This window comes from Xiphophorus hellerii, chromosome 15 (genome assembly GCF_003331165.1).
Source record: "Xiphophorus hellerii strain 12219 chromosome 15, Xiphophorus_hellerii-4.1, whole genome shotgun sequence".
In the NCBI taxonomy this organism is placed as follows: Eukaryota; Metazoa; Chordata; class Actinopteri; order Cyprinodontiformes; family Poeciliidae; genus Xiphophorus; species Xiphophorus hellerii.
Genome location: NC_045686.1, coordinates 23,295,401 through 23,312,799, shown reverse-complemented (window position 1 = coordinate 23,312,799; position 17,399 = coordinate 23,295,401). Strand labels below are relative to the sequence as shown.

At 41.2% G+C, this 17,399-nt stretch overlaps 3 long non-coding RNA genes across 3 annotated transcripts; all 3 read right to left on the bottom strand.

The window, feature by feature from the left end:
• Nucleotides 1–9,949: 9,949 nt before the first annotated feature.
• On the bottom strand, nucleotides 9,950–10,607 carry LOC116733692 (uncharacterized). The gene is made up of 2 exons (XR_004342089.1): nucleotides 10,267–10,607; nucleotides 9,950–10,039 (listed from the first exon to the last, which is right to left on the bottom strand). It is a non-coding gene; the product is annotated as an uncharacterized LOC116733692 (long non-coding RNA).
• Nucleotides 10,608–12,762: 2,155 nt separating this feature from the next.
• LOC116734411 (uncharacterized) lies at nucleotides 12,763–14,363 on the bottom strand. The gene is made up of 4 exons (XR_004342218.1): nucleotides 14,200–14,363; nucleotides 13,681–13,834; nucleotides 13,475–13,567; nucleotides 12,763–13,329 (listed from the first exon to the last, which is right to left on the bottom strand). It is a non-coding gene; the product is annotated as an uncharacterized LOC116734411 (long non-coding RNA).
• A 145-nt stretch (nucleotides 14,364–14,508) lies between these two features.
• Nucleotides 14,509–15,019, bottom strand: LOC116733725 (uncharacterized). Its single transcript, XR_004342096.1, has 3 exons — nucleotides 14,909–15,019; nucleotides 14,709–14,802; nucleotides 14,509–14,616 (listed from the first exon to the last, which is right to left on the bottom strand). It is a non-coding gene; the product is annotated as an uncharacterized LOC116733725 (long non-coding RNA).
• Nucleotides 15,020–17,399: the final 2,380 nt, after the last annotated feature.

Here is a 17,399-nt window from a genome sequence, read left to right as displayed (position 1 = left end):
ATAAAATTTACAGGTTGTATGTGTGTGTGAAGAAAACAGTCCGTGATGTGTGTGTGTGTGTGAGGATAGTCCATGTGTTATTGTTGTATGAGAGGATAGGGGAGTATAGTCCTTATAGTTTATGTTTTATGTCAGGAGGCGTTCAAAAGCGTGACAGACAGCCGTGGGAAAGAAACTGCTCAGGTGCCTGGTGGTTCTGGTCCGTAGGCTTCTGTAACGCCTCCCAGAGGGCAGGAGGGAAAAGAGTGTGTGTGCTGGGTGAGTGGAGTCCTTTGTGATTTTCCCGGCCCTTTTCTAACACCGCTTCCTGTAGATGTCCTTGATGGCAGGGAGCGGTGCCCTGGCGATATACTGGGCAGTTTTCACCAACCTCTGCAGCGCCTGCCGGTAGGAGACAGAGCAGTTCCCGTACCAAGCTGTAATACAGTTGGTGAGGATGCTCTCAATGGTGCAGCGGTAGAAGTTCATGAGGATCTCTGAGGACAGGTGGTTCTTCCTCAGGGTCCTCATGAAGAAGAGGCGCTGATGCGCCTTCTTAATGAGTTTGGAGCAGCTGGTCATCCAAGTCAGGTCCTCGGAGATGTGGACTCCCAGAAACTTAAAGGTGTCCACACGCTCCACCACTGTCCCCTTAATGTGGATGGGTGGATGTGGGTCAGCGTTCCTCCTGAAGTCCACGATAAGCTCCTTGGTCTTCTCGGTGTTCAGCTGCAGGTTGTTTTTGTCGCACCACTCAGCCAGACGGTCTACCTCCTCCCTGTAAGCGGCCTCGTCATTATCTCTGATGAGGCCGATCACCGTGGTGTCGTCTGCGAACTTGATGATGGCGTTAGAGCCATGGACAGGTCTGCAGTCGTAGGTGAAGAGGGAGTAGAGGAAGGGACTCATCACACATGTGACAGAGGGACTAAGGGGTCACAATGTGACATGTGACAATTTCTTCACCTCTTATGAATTCGGACAGCAGCTCCTGAAGAGGAAGATCACCATGGTTGGTACAGTTCGAAAGAACAAGCCTGAGCTCCCACCTGCACTGCTTGCGTCAAATGAGAGAGAGGTCTTCTCCCCAAAGTTTGCCTTCACGTCCACCACCACTCTAGTTTCCTACCTCCCAAAGAAAAACAAGAATGTAGTTCTTCTGAGCACACTGCACAAAGATGGCGACATTAGTGATCGTGAGGACAGGAAGCCAATCATCATCCTGGAATACAACCGCAACAAAGGAGGTGTGGACAACCTAGATAAGGTGATTAGAACATATAGCTGCAGAAGAATGACTGCCCGCTGGCCCCTGGTCATCTTCCACAACATCATTGATGTGTCCTCCTACAATGCCTTTGTGATTTGGAGAGAGATCAACCCAGCCTGGATGTCTCGTAAGCACAAGAGGAGGGTGTTCCTGGAGCAGCTAGGAAAGGCACTTGTAACTCCACTCATTGAAAGAAGGAAGCATGTCCCCCGCACAGAAGCCTCAGCAGCAGTTGTGAAAGCTATTCAGAGTGCAGCAGCTCCTGATCAACCTGAGGATCCATCTACCACAGCCACTTCCCCAGCTAGGGCAAGTAAGAGGAAGAGATGTCAGTTCTGCCCTCAAAAGAAGGACTGTAAAACACATACTGTGTGCTGCAGGTGTAAGAAATATATCTGCAAAGGCTGTGCACTTGCATACTGCCCTACATGTGCTAATTAGTTGAATGGGTTATGTTATTTTTCATATTTTTGTATTGTACATTCTCTTAAATTGTTCACTGGAGAAAAGTAAAAGAAAAGGAGTCATTGAGATGAATAAAAATGCATTTGAAACTCCTTTTTGCAAATTTTTTTCTTTTCTTAAGCTATAGAAATTCAAGTGGAGTGGGAAAACTCAAGTATTCACATTTTGTGGTGAATTACAATATACAAGATGAAATTTGGTGTTTAAAATTCAGTTAAGCTGCTTATATTGGGGGTTTAGTGTCCTCCGGGTCATTTTGACCCGGAGGACACAGGGTGTATACAGAAAATGAGGACAACACTTACTGCTAAGAAGTGTGAACTTTTTAAACCAAAGGTCAGGTTTATAGATAGGATGGTGTCAAAAGATAGCATAGCATAGCATGGATCCAACAGAGATTGCCCCTGTTCTGGTGCTTGGAGAAAAACAACCCAGCATAGTGGGGGAGGTGAGACAGTGTGACATCACAATGAAATAAGGTATCCCAAGCAAAAAAAAAAAAAAAAATTAACCTCCGAGAATAAAATATAGGTTAATAAAATACACATAATTTTTGTTGTATTGATATGTATACAAGGATGTCTTGTATGTATGTATATTATTTGTGAAAGTCCACTTAGTAAAAATATATCTGGGTCACAACTTTTACCGGAACTTATAAAAAGGAACAGAGGACACTTGATTGAGAGGAGAAAGGGGTGTGGCAGCACGCTGGAAGAGACGCCGAGCGACAGTCCGAGGAGCTTGCAAGATTAGCCCGGAGAGAACTGACTGCTGGACTAAAAGCGTGGCCAGAGCAATTCACAAAGGGGTCAAAAGTCTTCTGGAGGCAAGGTAGAGCCACACGGAGCGTTGACCGGACCCGAGGCGCTCGCGATCCAGGCCTGACGAAGGGAACCGCCCGGGCACACAAACGCCGACCCGGTGAGACCCTTCCAATTTTTTTTTCTTTCTTTCTTGTATTTTTGGTGCACGAAGACGGATTAATATTTTTGGGCCCCAACGTTGTTTTTTTTGCGCAAACGGAACTTTATTTTTTTTGGATTGCCTAATTATGGGCTTTTTTGATGGACTATTATTATTGATGAACTATTTCTTTTTCTTTTGATTTATAGGCTGGGTTATGGACTTAGATTTGACTGTTTCGTTGTTTAATTGTAAAAAATTAAAGAGTGACGGGTAAAATACTATGATTTCAGGAAAACAATTGATTATTAAATGTAGCGGGCAGCTTGTAGCCGCTTCAGTGCGCTGATGTGTCCCCTCTTTCTTTTCATTAATGAAATCGTTTTTCTAGCATTGTTTGATGGTCATGCTTATTACCAAATTCGTATAAAAAGAAGTAAAAGGACTCACTTGAGCGTGTACATTTCCCGTTTATTCGAGGATTTTGTTACAGAGTGGTGGCCCGTACGGGGAGATTTTTTTTATGAGTATGACTAAAGTGATGTACAGCATTTGAATGTTTTTGTTGTTTGGGGTTTTGTTAAAAACACTTAATGTGTCAGTAAAAGGGATAACTTTATTGACATAATGGAAGAAATGTCCCATCATCAAACAGAAGCTGAGGAATCTGTTGACAGAGTTTCAGGTCCCATTTTAGAGACGGAAGAAACAGATAATGTCCCAAGAGGTGATTCCTGGGTAACCCGGAGAAATCCGGTGGGGGAAATAACTTCTTTACTTAGCTCATTGTATGCATCTGATGAGGAGAATAATGAGGAGGAGGAAGAAGAGATACCAGGTTTTACTCCTGCAGATCTCTCTAGATTTAAAGATGAGTTGACAGCTGTGGTTGAGAAGGTTAGTACTTTAGAGGAAAACTATCAGGACTCGGTGGCCAGTGTCTTAAATCGAGAACAAAATATAAGAACTTATATAGATAGTAGTGTTGAGGCATTAGAACAGCGTATGATTACAACCCTAAGAGAGTTTGAAGAAAAGTTGGTTCAGTGTTTACAACGACGTGATGATAGGTGGAAGGTAGAGGTAGAGAAATTGAAGCGCGCCTATCGATCTACTACTACCCGACCCCTAATCAGGGCTGAACGTGATTTGGACATTTCTGATGTTCAAAGATGGCACCTTCTACAGTGCAGGCACCAGTAGTGTATACTTCAACTTGTCAGAGGCCACCAACAATCCATTCAACACAACTGGCTTCATGTAGGCTGAGTGAAGATCATCAAAGTGCATGCTCTGGCGATCAGGATCGACCTGCACCTGGGCTTTCCGAAGAGCTGCCAGCTGTACCACCTACTAGTAGGGGAGTATCTACCCTTCACTTGGCTGTACCTCTCTCTTCTAGTAGAACGGCTGTAGTTTATGCCAAACCTCCCATCCACTTGGACTTTCCCACATTTGGAGAGGCACGAGACGTAGCAGATGTGCTGAACTTTATTGACCAGTGTGAAACATTCCTGTCTGTGAGACCACTCTCTGACCCTGAATTAATTGGGGCTTTGACTGGTGTTTTAAAAGGACCCGCTCACAGTTGGTGGTGTGTAGCCAAGAATCAAATCCAGAACTGGATGGATTTTAAGGAAGCCTTCTATGCTGCATTTCTCCCCCCAGATTACCTCTCAGAGGTGGAAGAAAAACTGCGGGAGATGGTGCAGTTGCCTGAGCAGTGCCTAGAGACTTCGCCTTCGACTACCGAGCATTGTGCTTGAGGTGGAAGCCTGATATCTCAGAGGTCGAACTGGTGAGAAGGATCCTAAATAACTGTAATCCTAAACTGGCTGGTTGCCTCCGAGGGACTGTCACCACCATGGATCAGCTGGTTACAGTAGGATCCCAAGTGGAAAGAGACTGTGCAGGGGCTAAGGCCTATTGGGGGAAGGTTGATCAACAAAAGTCCAAAGGCAAAGCTCCAGCGAAACCTCCATCTAAAGGGAACTTTAGAAGACCAGCAGATGTAGTGTCTGTTGTTCAACGAGGGCCAAGGCTGGCGTCTTCACTTTTATATGTTCCTGTAGAGATCAGAGATAAGAAATATCATGCTGTCCTGGATACAGCCTGCACTTTTACACTAATGAGGCATAGCCAGTGGCAGGAAATGGCCCGGACAGATGAACATTTAAAACAAGCCGACAACCAAAGGTTTGCCCTGGCAAATGGGAAAACTTACAGCGCCATGGGAAAAACAACTATCCTCTATTGTTGGCATGGCATGATGTGGTCGTTAGACACGTTTGTGGTTGAAGATGCTAACCTCACATTTCCCATTATTCTAGGCCTGGATTTCCTGACCAGAACATCAACCATCATCAACTTAGGTGATCATACTTATGGAGTCAAAGGGCCCAGAGGTTATTCATTTTACCCTTTCATTGCTCCACCCCCGAGCAATTCTGCTGGGCGTCTTAGCTCATCTTCTCTAAGTCTGATCATGGCTCTGCCCATTAAGGACACGGATGACTTCCCCGCAAAGAGAGGACCAGCAGCTTTTAATCAAACCCCTGAAGTTACGCATCTCCTGCAAGCCTGGCCAACAGTGTGCACCGATACTTTGGGTAAGACATCCCTGGAAGTGCATCACATTTACACGACAGATGAGATACCAGTTCGATCTAGAGCCTACAGGGTGTCACCCTTTAAACGGCAGATAATCAAAGAGCATATTGAGAAAATGCTTCAAGATGGCATCATCGAGCCCTCTCAATCCTCTTGGGCATCTCCTGTGGTCCTCGTCCCAAAACCAGACAAGTCATTTAGGTTTTGTGTGGATTACAGGGCCTTAAATGCCAAAACTCGCCAAGATGCTTATCCCATGCCTCTGATTCATGAGTTGCTAGAATCCATGAATGGAGCTTCAGTTTTCAGCACTTTGGACTTGAAATCGGGGTACTGGCAAATGGCAGTGGCTGAAGAAAGTAAAGCCAAGACAGCTGTAATAACACCTTTTGGGCTGTATCAGTTTAAATGTATGCCTTTTGGACTGAAAAATGCGGGTGCCTCATTTCAGAGACTCATGGAGCGAGTGCTTGGAGAGTTGAGAGGAAAAATTTGTTTTGTTTACATTGATGATGTGATCATTTTCTCTCCCTCACCGGAACAACATATGAAAGATCTGGAGGCAGTTTTTTCCAAATTACACCAGGCAAATTTGACCCTCAATCTGGGGAAATGTAATTTTTTCCAATCAGAACTCAAATTTTTGGGTCACATAGTGTCTGGGCAGGGGGTTCAAGTAGATGCAAGTAAAAGCTTGGCCATCACAAATTACCCCGAACCGACAGATAAGAGATCGCTTCAGCGATTCTTGGGGCTAGTGGGCTGGTACCACAAATTTATTGCCCATTTTGCTGACATAGCTGCACCTTTATACCATCTTCTTAAAAAAGACAGCAAATGGGACTGGTGTCCAGACTGCCAGCAGGCCTTTGAAAAGTTAAAACAGGCCCTGGTGGAGGCCCCTATACTTATGCAACCTGACTTCCAACGGCCGTTTGAGATACACACAGATGCCAGTGATGTAGGCCTCGGCGCAGTACTTGTGCAAATGACACCTGAGGGCGAGAGGGTCATTGCCTATGCGTCTAGAGCTCTGAGGGGTGCAGAGTGTAATTATTCAACCTCAGAGAAAGAGTGCTTGGCTGTAGTGTGGGCAGTTGAGAAGTGGCGGCATTTCATAGATGGATCTGAGTTCACACTATTTACTGACCATGCAGCATTGACTTGGGCCTTTAATTGTCCAAAGGCATCCTCTCGTTTGACCCGGTGGGTGCTTCGGCTGCAAGAATACCATTTCAGCGTTCGATACAGAAAAGGGTTACATAATCTAGTACCCGACGCACTGTCAAGAGTAGTGCAGAAAACCGACCTGATGTACGTTGCGGCAGTCATGTCCAAACCTGAGTCAGAGCTACCTTCATCATTGGCCGAAATCAAACTGGCACAAGAGCAGGACTCTGCTCTTCTTGACATGGTCCAGATGTCTGCTGATAAAGACCCCAACAGAATAGGGTTCTGTCAAGTACAGGATGTCTGGTACAGGAAATCCTTTATCAAGAACCAAGGCGAAAAGTTTCAGCTGGTCGTGCCCAAGTCTATGATAATCCAGTTACTTCCATGATCATCCTCTAAGTGGGCACCTAGGGAAGTTAAAAACCCTGTTAAGGATACTGGAAGTCGCCTGGTGGCCCTCGGTCAGAAAAGATGTGTGGGCCTACGTTAAAGCCTGTGTCACCTGCCAAAAATATAAACCTGACAACAAAAAGCCTGCAGGGCTTATGCAGCCTACTGCAGTAACCGAAGCATGGGAGAAGATCGGTGTTGACCTAATGGGTCCTCTACCTCGCAGTAAGAATGGAAATAAATACCTGCTGGTAATCATTGACTATTTTACCAAGTGGATAGAGGTGTTTCCTCTCAAAGACAGCAAAGCTCAGAAAATTACCAGCATCTTGAAGAATGAAATATTTACCCGCTTTGGAGTCCCTCAAGAGCTAGTATCAGATCGGGGCCCTCAGTTTACAAGCCATGAGATGGAAAAGTTCTGTTGCACATGGGGGGTGATTCAAAAGTTTACTACAAGTTATCATCCCCAAGCCAATCTAACTGAAAGGTCAAACCGAACAATAAAGACCATGATAGCCTCTTTTGTGGGAGAACACCATTCCAACTGGGACCAATGGATCCAAGAGTTTAGATTTGCCATCAATGCCGCTCAGCATGAGACAACGGGAAGGTCTCCTGCAGAGCTCACTCTGGGTCGGCCTCTCAAAGGTCCTCTGGAGAGAATCATGGGCCACTCTCCTAGCCCTCAACAGACGCCCTATAAACTTTTGGACAGACATAAAGAAATGACTGAACAGGTTAAGCGGAAGATAGGGTTGAGCCAGGCCAGACAAGCTAAGTATTATAATGCCCGTAGGAGAAGTGTACAGCTCTTTCCGGGAGACTTAGTCTGGGTTCGGTCTCATCCCCTCTCCAAAGCTACTGATAAGTTTTCCTCTAAGCTAGCGCCTAAATGGTCAGGTCCAGCAGTAGTGAGGAAACAACTGGGTCCTGTGAATTACCAGATACAGTGGACAGACCAGAATAGAAAGACGGATACAGTAAATGTGGTGAACTTAAAACCCTATTATGGAGTTCAGGTCCAAGGGCCTCCGGCAGGGGGGGGGGGGGATCTGTGACATCACAATGAAATAAGGTATCCCAAGCAAAAAAAAAAAAAAAAAAAAAAAATTAACCTCCGAGAATAAAATATAGGTTAATAAAATACACATAATTTTTGTTGTATTGATATGTATACAAGGATATCTTGTATGTATGTATATTATTTGTGAAAGTCCACTTAGTAAAAATATATCTGGGTCACAACTTTTACCGGAACTTATAAAAAGGAACAGAGGACACTTGATTGAGAGGAGAAAGGGGTGTGGCAGCACGCTGGAAGAGACGCCGAGCGACAGTCCGAGGAGCTTGCAAGATTAGCCCGGAGAGAACTGACTGCTGGACTAAAAGCGTGGCCAGAGCAATTCACAAAGGGGTCAAAAGTCTTCTGGAGGCAAGGTAGAGCCACACGGAGCATTGACCGGACCCGAGGCGCTCGCGATCCAGGCCTGACGAAGGGAACCGCCCGGGCACACAAACGCCGACCGGTGAGACCCTTCCAATTTTTTTTTCTTTCTTTCTTGTATTTTTGGTGCACGAAGACGGATTAATATTTTTGGGCCCCAACGTTGTTTTTTTTGCGCAAACGGAACTTTATTTTTTTTGGATTGCCTAATTATGGACTTTTTTGATGGACTATTATTATTGATGAACTATTTCTTTTTCTTTTGATTTATAGGCTGGGTTATGGACTTAGATTTGACTGTTTCGTTGTTTAATTGTAAAAAATTAAAGAGTGACGGGTAAAATACTATGATTTCAGGAAAACAATTGATTATTAAATGTAGCGGGCAGCTTGTAGCCGCTTCAGTGCGCTGATGTGTCCCCTCTTTCTTTTCATTAATGAAATCGTTTTTCTAGCATTGTTTGATGGTCATGCTTATTACCAAATTCGTATAAAAAGAAGTAAAAGGACTCACTTGAGCGTGTACATTTCCCGTTTATTCAAGGATTTTGTTACAACAGATTCTGGGCTTTATGTCTCATTACAGATCTTATATTCAAGACTTTTCATGCATCACAAATCCCTTGTATGAACTGATTGCAACCCAGCAGATGCTAAAATCTCCCTCCAAGTCTAATTAGCCTCTTACACCCTCAGGGGGTATAAATAAATTTCTGCCTGACAAAAACACACAAAAGTAAATCACTTATAGCCTCACAGCTATTAGATTTAAGAAGAAACTTTTGGTACCTCTGTAAAGGTAAGATGTCATAGAATGGTTTTCTGGTGTCAGCACCATTGTAGCTTTGACCCTGCCTGAAATATTAGGGACAAAATACAAAATATTTTGCATTTTTTGAACCTCGCCAAAATTTTCTTTGAAATAAACATTGCAAAACACTACCAAAATATTTATAGCACAAAAAAGTAGTACAGACTTTTAAATCTAAATGTTGTGTAAAAGTATACCAAATTTGGACTCAATCAGATGAATCATATTTATTTTAGAATGGTATTAGTGAGAAATTTTTTAGGCGGAGAGGCCATTTTGGCACATTTATCCAAAAATGTCACCAAACTGTGCCAAATGTGTTTTTTACATCAATACTGGGGGTTTGTTAAAATTAAATAGCTTATTACCATCTAATGACACTTTCTACATATAATATAACCATTGGTCATGACATTTACCCCATTTATATGCAAAATGTACCATTGTGCACAGTATAATAATGATGAACTGAAAGCTCTTTCTTTGACTCCAAATAGAAAACTTTTATTGAAACAAGGTAAAACAGTCAAAAATACTTTTTGAAGTAATTTCCAAGAAGAAATAAACAATTTTGAAAATCCACCACCACCACCACCAAAAAAAAAAAAAAAAAAGTTCAAAAATAAAAAAAAACTACACAACTACACTACCACAAACTACAACTTTTTGTGGTAGTCCTCAAAGCAATTTCTGTCTGGCTGAAGACAGAGGGCAACGTTACATTTGGGACAGTACAGTGGTGTTTTTCTCTTACTGCCATTCTGCTTGCACCACACACAAATCCTTCGCTTTTCCTCTGCTGTTCCCCCAAAGTATCTGGGAACTGACCCAGGGCATTTGAATGCACCGGGTTGAGCCGAAAATGATGTGCTTGGTTGAGGACAAGCTGCTTCTCCTTTGGACATCTTACCTCAAAGAAGATGAAGAATCATGAGAGGTGGGGGGAGGTTCAGCTCCATCTGAGCTTGATGGTTCGGCTTCCACTTGACTATAAATAAAAATAAAGTATTTGAAGAATTAGAGGTTTATTACAAAGTAATGAACCAAAGTAAACATGAAATCCTTACTAGTAAAATAAAACATATTTTAGTAAAACATAAATAAATAACCACATGGTTTTACTTCCTGCCGTTATTACAAGCATATAATCACAGAAATAAATAAATAGAACCAAAACATCAAATATTTTGTGTGAAATTGCGGGGGAAAACTTACACATCACCGAGATCAAGTCTGTCAGCTGTGTCCGGCTCTTCCTCTTCCTCCTCGTCCGAATCCCACCAGCTATCAGAAGAGTCTTCCAGCTCAACATCGCTCCGAAATATTTCTTCCAGCGCCTCCACATCTGACATCTTCCTCCACGCCATTGCAGTTGAGCTAATTTTTGCTAGAGTTAGCTCCGCTCGTAGCAAATCGAAAAACCGTTGTTCTTTCGCAGAACGCACAAGTGAAATGAGAATTCTCACTGTACACACCTTATTTGAATGCTTCGAACTACGCCCATCGAAACCTATCCCGAAAAGAACCATTCACTGAGCGCATTTGAATAGTGTAGCTAGCGCACGGAGAGCGCAGACGTTTAGATCGGGTTCCGGAAAATACGTCATGATTTTGCATAGCCGACATCTTGTGCCATTCTCTGAGAGTCTTTCCACTGTCTCGTGAAGCCACAAAATGGCCGTGATGATCAGCATAAAGACATGGCCAAGAGGGAGTTTGCCCAAAAATTACTTGACAAACAGGAGAAGGAAAAGAAAATTGAAATGCAAAAGTCTTTGACTGCAGCATGGGATGGTCAAGTTGAATATAAACAGCAGAAGATGGGAATGGACAAGGTTAGAAAGCAAGGGTCTTATTCCTTGAGCAAATCAGAAAGGTTACATCAAATGGAGGATTGTAAGAAGAATGTTTACAATAATCTGGATAATATCAAGAGAAAAGAAGCTGCCAGCTACATTGTTTTAGAGGAAAAGCGATGCAAAGAGAGGGCTAAGCAGCAGCTAGGGCAACAGATACGAGAGGAACAGGAGAGGAAAAAGAAAGCCAATTTGAAAAAGTCTCTGGCTGACACATGGGATGCTCAGATTCAAGATAAACAACAGAAGAAGAAGGAAAAGGCTGAAATTGAAAGGCAACAAATGGCTGCCATAATGGAGTCAGACCGACGGCATCAAATTGAGGAAATTGAGATGAGGAGACGGAAGAAAGAGACATACAGGAAATGTATGGAAATGGAAATGTACGGGACTGAAAGGCAAGCGGTGCTTCCTGGATATAGAGCTGAGGAAGTTGCAGCCAGGAGACAAAAGAAGGAGGCTCAGCAGATCCTGAAGACACAGGACAACATTAGTGAACAAAGAAGAGCTGTTCCATCTAAATCGGTCGTTCATGATCATGACATTGACTGCGACGTTCCTGTTAAGGACAGAATTCGTGAAATCCGTAAAAAAATAGTGTACGACCAAATGTCATTAAAAATGAAGGAAGAAGATACCAAAAGGACTTTTATGGAAGATAAGTTATTGAAAGATATTAAACATCGGGAAGCTGCAGAGATAAAGCGTGAAAAACTGGAGAAAGATAAAAAAGCTGCAGCTACCAAGTCTATGACTGATTCATGGGATTCTCAGATACAGCGCAAACAGCTGGAGAAAAAGAAACTTTGTGACTTTGAAAGGAAAGACATGCTTTCCTTAATCGAATTGGATAGAGTGTGTGGAGGTGAAACTTTTCCTCCTCTAAAGCGTCTTTGGCAGCTTCTCTTCTCTTTATCTCCTCCAGATTTACATAGGCCATTTACATAGGCCATCGTCTTACGTCTGTCTTCAAATTGATCCTTTCCAGGAACTTTTTTCTCCCTCTCTTGATGCACATATTCCGAATCATTGCCTTCACTAACCATCTCCCTTTCGTAAGCAGTTCGTTTTCTTGTGCTCGGTCTCTTCTTCTGTGATTTTCGAATGATGGCTTGATATCTCTCCTCCTCCTCCTGTGCATGTCGAAGTTCTGAATCCCGAGCAATTACTTCCACATCTTGCGTAAATTTAGGTACATTTGACAGGAAGGTATCTAAAGGTTTATCCTGTTCTTGTAGTCGGTTCAAATCTTTACTTGGTCTGGTCTTCTTTGTCTTACACACAGGAATAATCCTCTTCAGTAATCGTCTGGAATCCATCTTTCGTTTCTGTCTCACGGTGAAAAGATTACAACTCACTATAAATTCGCTGGCTTCTGCAGGTCTGACTTTAGAACACAAGTACACAGTAAAAAACAAAGTGTTATTTTAACACCTATAGAGTTGAATTTAACTCTGTTTCAGATAATATTTGGTCCCACTCGAAAATAGTGTAAAATGTACTCTATAGCCAGTGTAAAATTTTCAGAGTTAATTTTACTCATTTTAGTGTCAAAATCAACAAGTCAATGAGTCAAATTATTTAACACTATTGTTTGTTTACACTCATCAGAGTAATAATGTTATTTTTATGGAGTTAATTTTACACTAAATTTACTTAAAAATGTACACTTTATTGTGTTGTTTTTTTTTTCGCTAGTTTTTTTTTTTTTTTTACACATATGCCATATAATGCTAAAATTTAGCATTATATAATGCTAAATTATATATAATTATATATTTAGCATTATATAGTGCTAAATTTTAGCATTATATGGCTTTCATAAAATCTACCAATCACAATAATCACAAAGTTATAAGTTCATAGTGACATTTATTCAACTTTATGATCCAGTGACATAATTACTGTAACAGTGTCAGTTTAACCATCTTCAAAACAATGTTCACCAAAGATAGCAATATGGGACAACAAAAAGAGCAGTGTCATTTGCTTCATATGACATTTGTATGTCAAAGGGCTTTGGATAACATAGATGGTTGACGTCAAACACAACAAAACCTTGCATCATTTTAGTAACTTCATAAGCATGAAAATGTTCATGAAAAGTTACTGTACATGTCACACTAATGGAGCATTCTAGAGCTCAACTCTGGGTGTTTCCTTTGTTTCTCCAACATCTATGTTGTAAACAGTTGTTTGAAGAAAGGTGAAGAAGTTGGTCAAGGGAGCACTGTATTACGTACCAAACACATAATGGGCCATCAAGAGCTCCAACTGAACATGTTGCCTTACATGGAATAGCACAGTTGTCAATCACAATGAAGAATGTGTGAATACTGCTTTGGATGAATCCCTGGGCAAGGAGGTAGGGCTGGGTACGTTGCATGATTTTGTCAAGATGCCTCTGTACACTGGTTCCAACCTACATTAAAAAAATACATAAAAACATGACAAAAATATTTAATGACAAATTTCTGAATGAAGATCAGACAGAATCAAATTTTGAATTGTACAAATGAAGAGACTGAATTATGCATTTTTATCTTTAAACAACTGTTTAGCAGTACCTTTAGACATCTGATGAGGTGATCCACTGCTTAAGATGCAGACATCTTACCCGGCCTCTTTCGTCCTTGTGCAGATGGTGGTAGCAGATGCAGCTGAAGCAAAATAGCAGACATGTCACTATCCCAACCTACAGACCAACAGCTTCAGGTTACCATCATCCCACTAACATATGAATTTGTCACAATTACCTAGAGGACCAACATACCATTCTTAGCTTCAGCAGCCAACTCTGCATTCCGCAATAAATCCAAGAGCTCATGGCTTTCCTTTATAACCTTGGATTTGAGACTGGTGGGCCACTTCTCCAAAGATTTGTTGGCAGTGTCTTCGCCAAACAGGAGTCTGAAATCTTTTTATATCTGAAATGCATAAATAAAAGCATTTCACACAGTGATAAGACAGTAAATGGCCTGTACTTGGACAGTGCTTCATGAAGTCCAGAGGACCCCAAAATGATTTACACCACATTTAGTCATTCACACGCTGATGGTGGTGAGCTACATTGAAGCCACAGTTCCACAAAGACTGACATAAGCAATGCTGCCCTGTGCTTGTGCAACCAGACCTCCTGAAGACCACCAGCAGGCAAGGCAGGTGAAGTGTCTTTCCCAAGGACATAACAATTTAGACAGAGTTGGGGTTCAAACTGGTAATACACAGGTTACAGGACAAACTCCTATGACTGTTGAATATTTTAGTAGTGTAAGAGATAAAGCCGTCTTACCAGTCCTGGTGTGTCCAGAAACCGTGGAAAGACAGAGAAGACATTTGCCGCTTTCTTTTCATCATTGACCATTGAATGACGGTAATGGAAGGTAGCCTTCATCTTCTCACGGACAGTGTCATCATCAGCAGAGTGTTTCAAAACAGCAATAGCTGCTTCCACTTCCTCATCTCACAGCACTTTGTCAGCAGTGAAAACCCTGGATTGACCTGGTCCACCACCTCCAAAAAAAAAAAAGAGAGTTTCTAACTCCCAGCCACAGATTTTACATTACTTTACATATACTCACTATTGAGAAAACTTACTTTTGGGAGATTTGATACCTGAGGCACCCCTTTCCTCTGCAGTTTTCCTTTGAATGGTCTTTAAACGCCATGCAAGGTATCCTGAACCGCTCTCTGGATCATAGTAATGCTCCTATGTCAATAAATACAAGCAGACTTACCATTCCATAAACATCTTTGAAGGTAAATATATATGCTTAATGTTGCTAAGACCCTTTTACTTACATATCCATGTTTTGAAAACGGGTCCTCCAGATAGGGAAATAGGGCAACGATCCCCTGAGCATACATCACTCTGACACTTTTAGGAGGGGATGATCTGATATATGATCAAACAATGAGTCACTAAACTGATGTTTGAAAAAATAATGAAGAACAATTCAAAACCAAAATGTTTCCTTATAGTCTAAGTGTATGATTCTTACCCATGTGCTTCTGTCATTGCAGCTGTAAGGATGTTTATCATCTATCTTCTGGTTGCATCTGTCAAGCATTTAGTTCTTGCATACTCTTGCATGATATGCTCACCACCAGGCTTTGTTGTCGAGACTCTATCAACTTCAATTTCAAAGAAAAAAAAATTAAAAACTCTCCAACCACTAAACCTATAAAGTACATAAACAATGCTAAATTAAATGTAATAACTTACCGCTTGCGCCTCATAATTGATGTGACATGGCCTTTTAGGTTGGCTTCCTTCAGCAGTGACTTCTTCTTCTGATGGGTCACACATTGTGAAATTCAGAATGATAGTATCGTCAGATGTGATAGAAGATGAAGATGGTAAAACAGCACCTGCAAAAAGTAAAGCAACAGCCTGTTTAGAACTCTAATGCTCCCAAACCAGCTTCTAAAATAATTATAAATACATCGATGAATTGTTAGTGATTACCAGGATAATCTTTGTTGCTCAACATAAATCAAAAGGTTCCAGGTGACTGATTCACTTTTTCTTCAAAAACATCTACATCAACTTCTGTATCAGACTGGTCATACACCTTCAGATATGCCTGCCTTCTGGAATGTTGAATTTCAGGCACACTAAAGCAGAAAGAAATATTAAAGAAGTGAAAATGAAAACATTTACTGCTGATAAACAAAGGGTGAAATAAGTAGAGTAACCCACTAATTTTACAAAATGCCAATGAGTTCAATCCAGTACAATATTTTAATACATGTTAAAGCAAAGAAAAAATTACTTAATGCAAGATGGGTTTCTTATGCAAGAAAAAAGTAGTGAGAATATTTTTCCAACCTTCTCTCACGAATGCATCAAATGTTAGGTCAGAAAGTTTCATGTACTTCTGCTCCCCAGCAAACAAAACCATGGTCTGTTAGAAAAAAAAGAATAACGAAAATAAACAACCATGACAGACACATTTTAATAGTTAATAAATGTGCTTCAAAGTAAATGCCATTTGAAAACTGAGTTTATATTCCCGATACACTTGAACATAACCTGTACAAGCAATATGGCGCCTGTTAGCCGCTACATCCATGGTGCTAACCATGCTAACGTGACTCGGTGGGTGCTACGACCCCGAAGTACCCACGGAATCTGGGCCTATGGCACAAGGCACAGTGATTAATACTATTACAATTTATAACAGTTACGTATTCTTACCTTGACAGCCTTCAGAAAAAAACAGCAAATATTGTGAGATGACAACTTGTCTAGCATAGGGCTAACCCTCGGCTCTCGTTCTACACAATACAACTTTCTCCCGCTACTCTGAATGTGAACAACAGAATAAAAAGGGTACAAAAATGAGGAGACATGGAGGGTTTTCACCACTAACAAACTAAACCATGGTGCCAAAACCATTTGCTACGCTAGTACTCACGCATAATAGTTGCGAACATATTTAACGGATAACAACAGAAGCTATAATATAATTCTTCAGTACAATTAATATTAAAATAAGTTACCAACACCGAACTGTTAAAAGTTACTTACCTTTTCTGTAGCACAACTCCGTTCAGAATTCAAAATAGAAACAGCCTAACGAACTTCAGAAAACTGGTGCTTCGTCTTCTTTCTTCCTCCTCTCCTCCTCCTTCTCTTGCGAAAAATCTTTACTGGCGCCTTATTGACACTTGACAGAGTCAAAAGTTTCACTGCGTGAATGTAGCATTTTACTCTGACTTTTAACTCCAATGTCAGAGCCGATTTACACTCCATATAGTTATAAATACTCTATTTAGATTTAATTAGGTTAACACTGAAATATTAACACCGCATTTTTTACTGTGTAAACTATTCAAGAGGTTTCAGAGCTGATGTCATAGGATCTATGACACAGTAGTGATCCTAGTGACATCATCGGTCAGGTAGAAGTGTAACATTAGTTGCTATTGCTATGGCAACCAGGAAAAGCTCTGAAGTGATTCACACCTTCTAGTAAAGGAGATGTTTCAAACCATCAAAACATTTCCAAATAAATTCATTCATATTAAGACAAATGAAACTTTCCCCAACAATTTAGACCAGCTTCAGCCAATGTGGCTGCAATTTAAATAGGCTTAACAATGTGCAAAACACAATCACCCGGTTTCCCATTAAATCTGCTCAACACTGTTTTCCTCATCAAAACGTGTTTGAGGAACTCAGGTTAAACTGTGGCCATTTGTCATTTAGACATCTTTAGCGCTTTTTTCCTTTATCTCATTTTATTTTGTATAACATATGACTTCCAGTTTTTGATTTGATGTTATTTTATTTTTATTTTGCTCTATATATGTTGTAGAATGGCAGCTTAACGACAGAAAGGAACAGAAGACAAGTTACAACAACGTGTTAAAATGTGTCTTGTTATTAATGGCCCCCTTGACAGAGGCACAAGGTATGTTTGTTTTGTAAATAAGGATGGTTCTAATTTTTTAATGGATTGAAATTGTGAATTTGTTGTATATAAA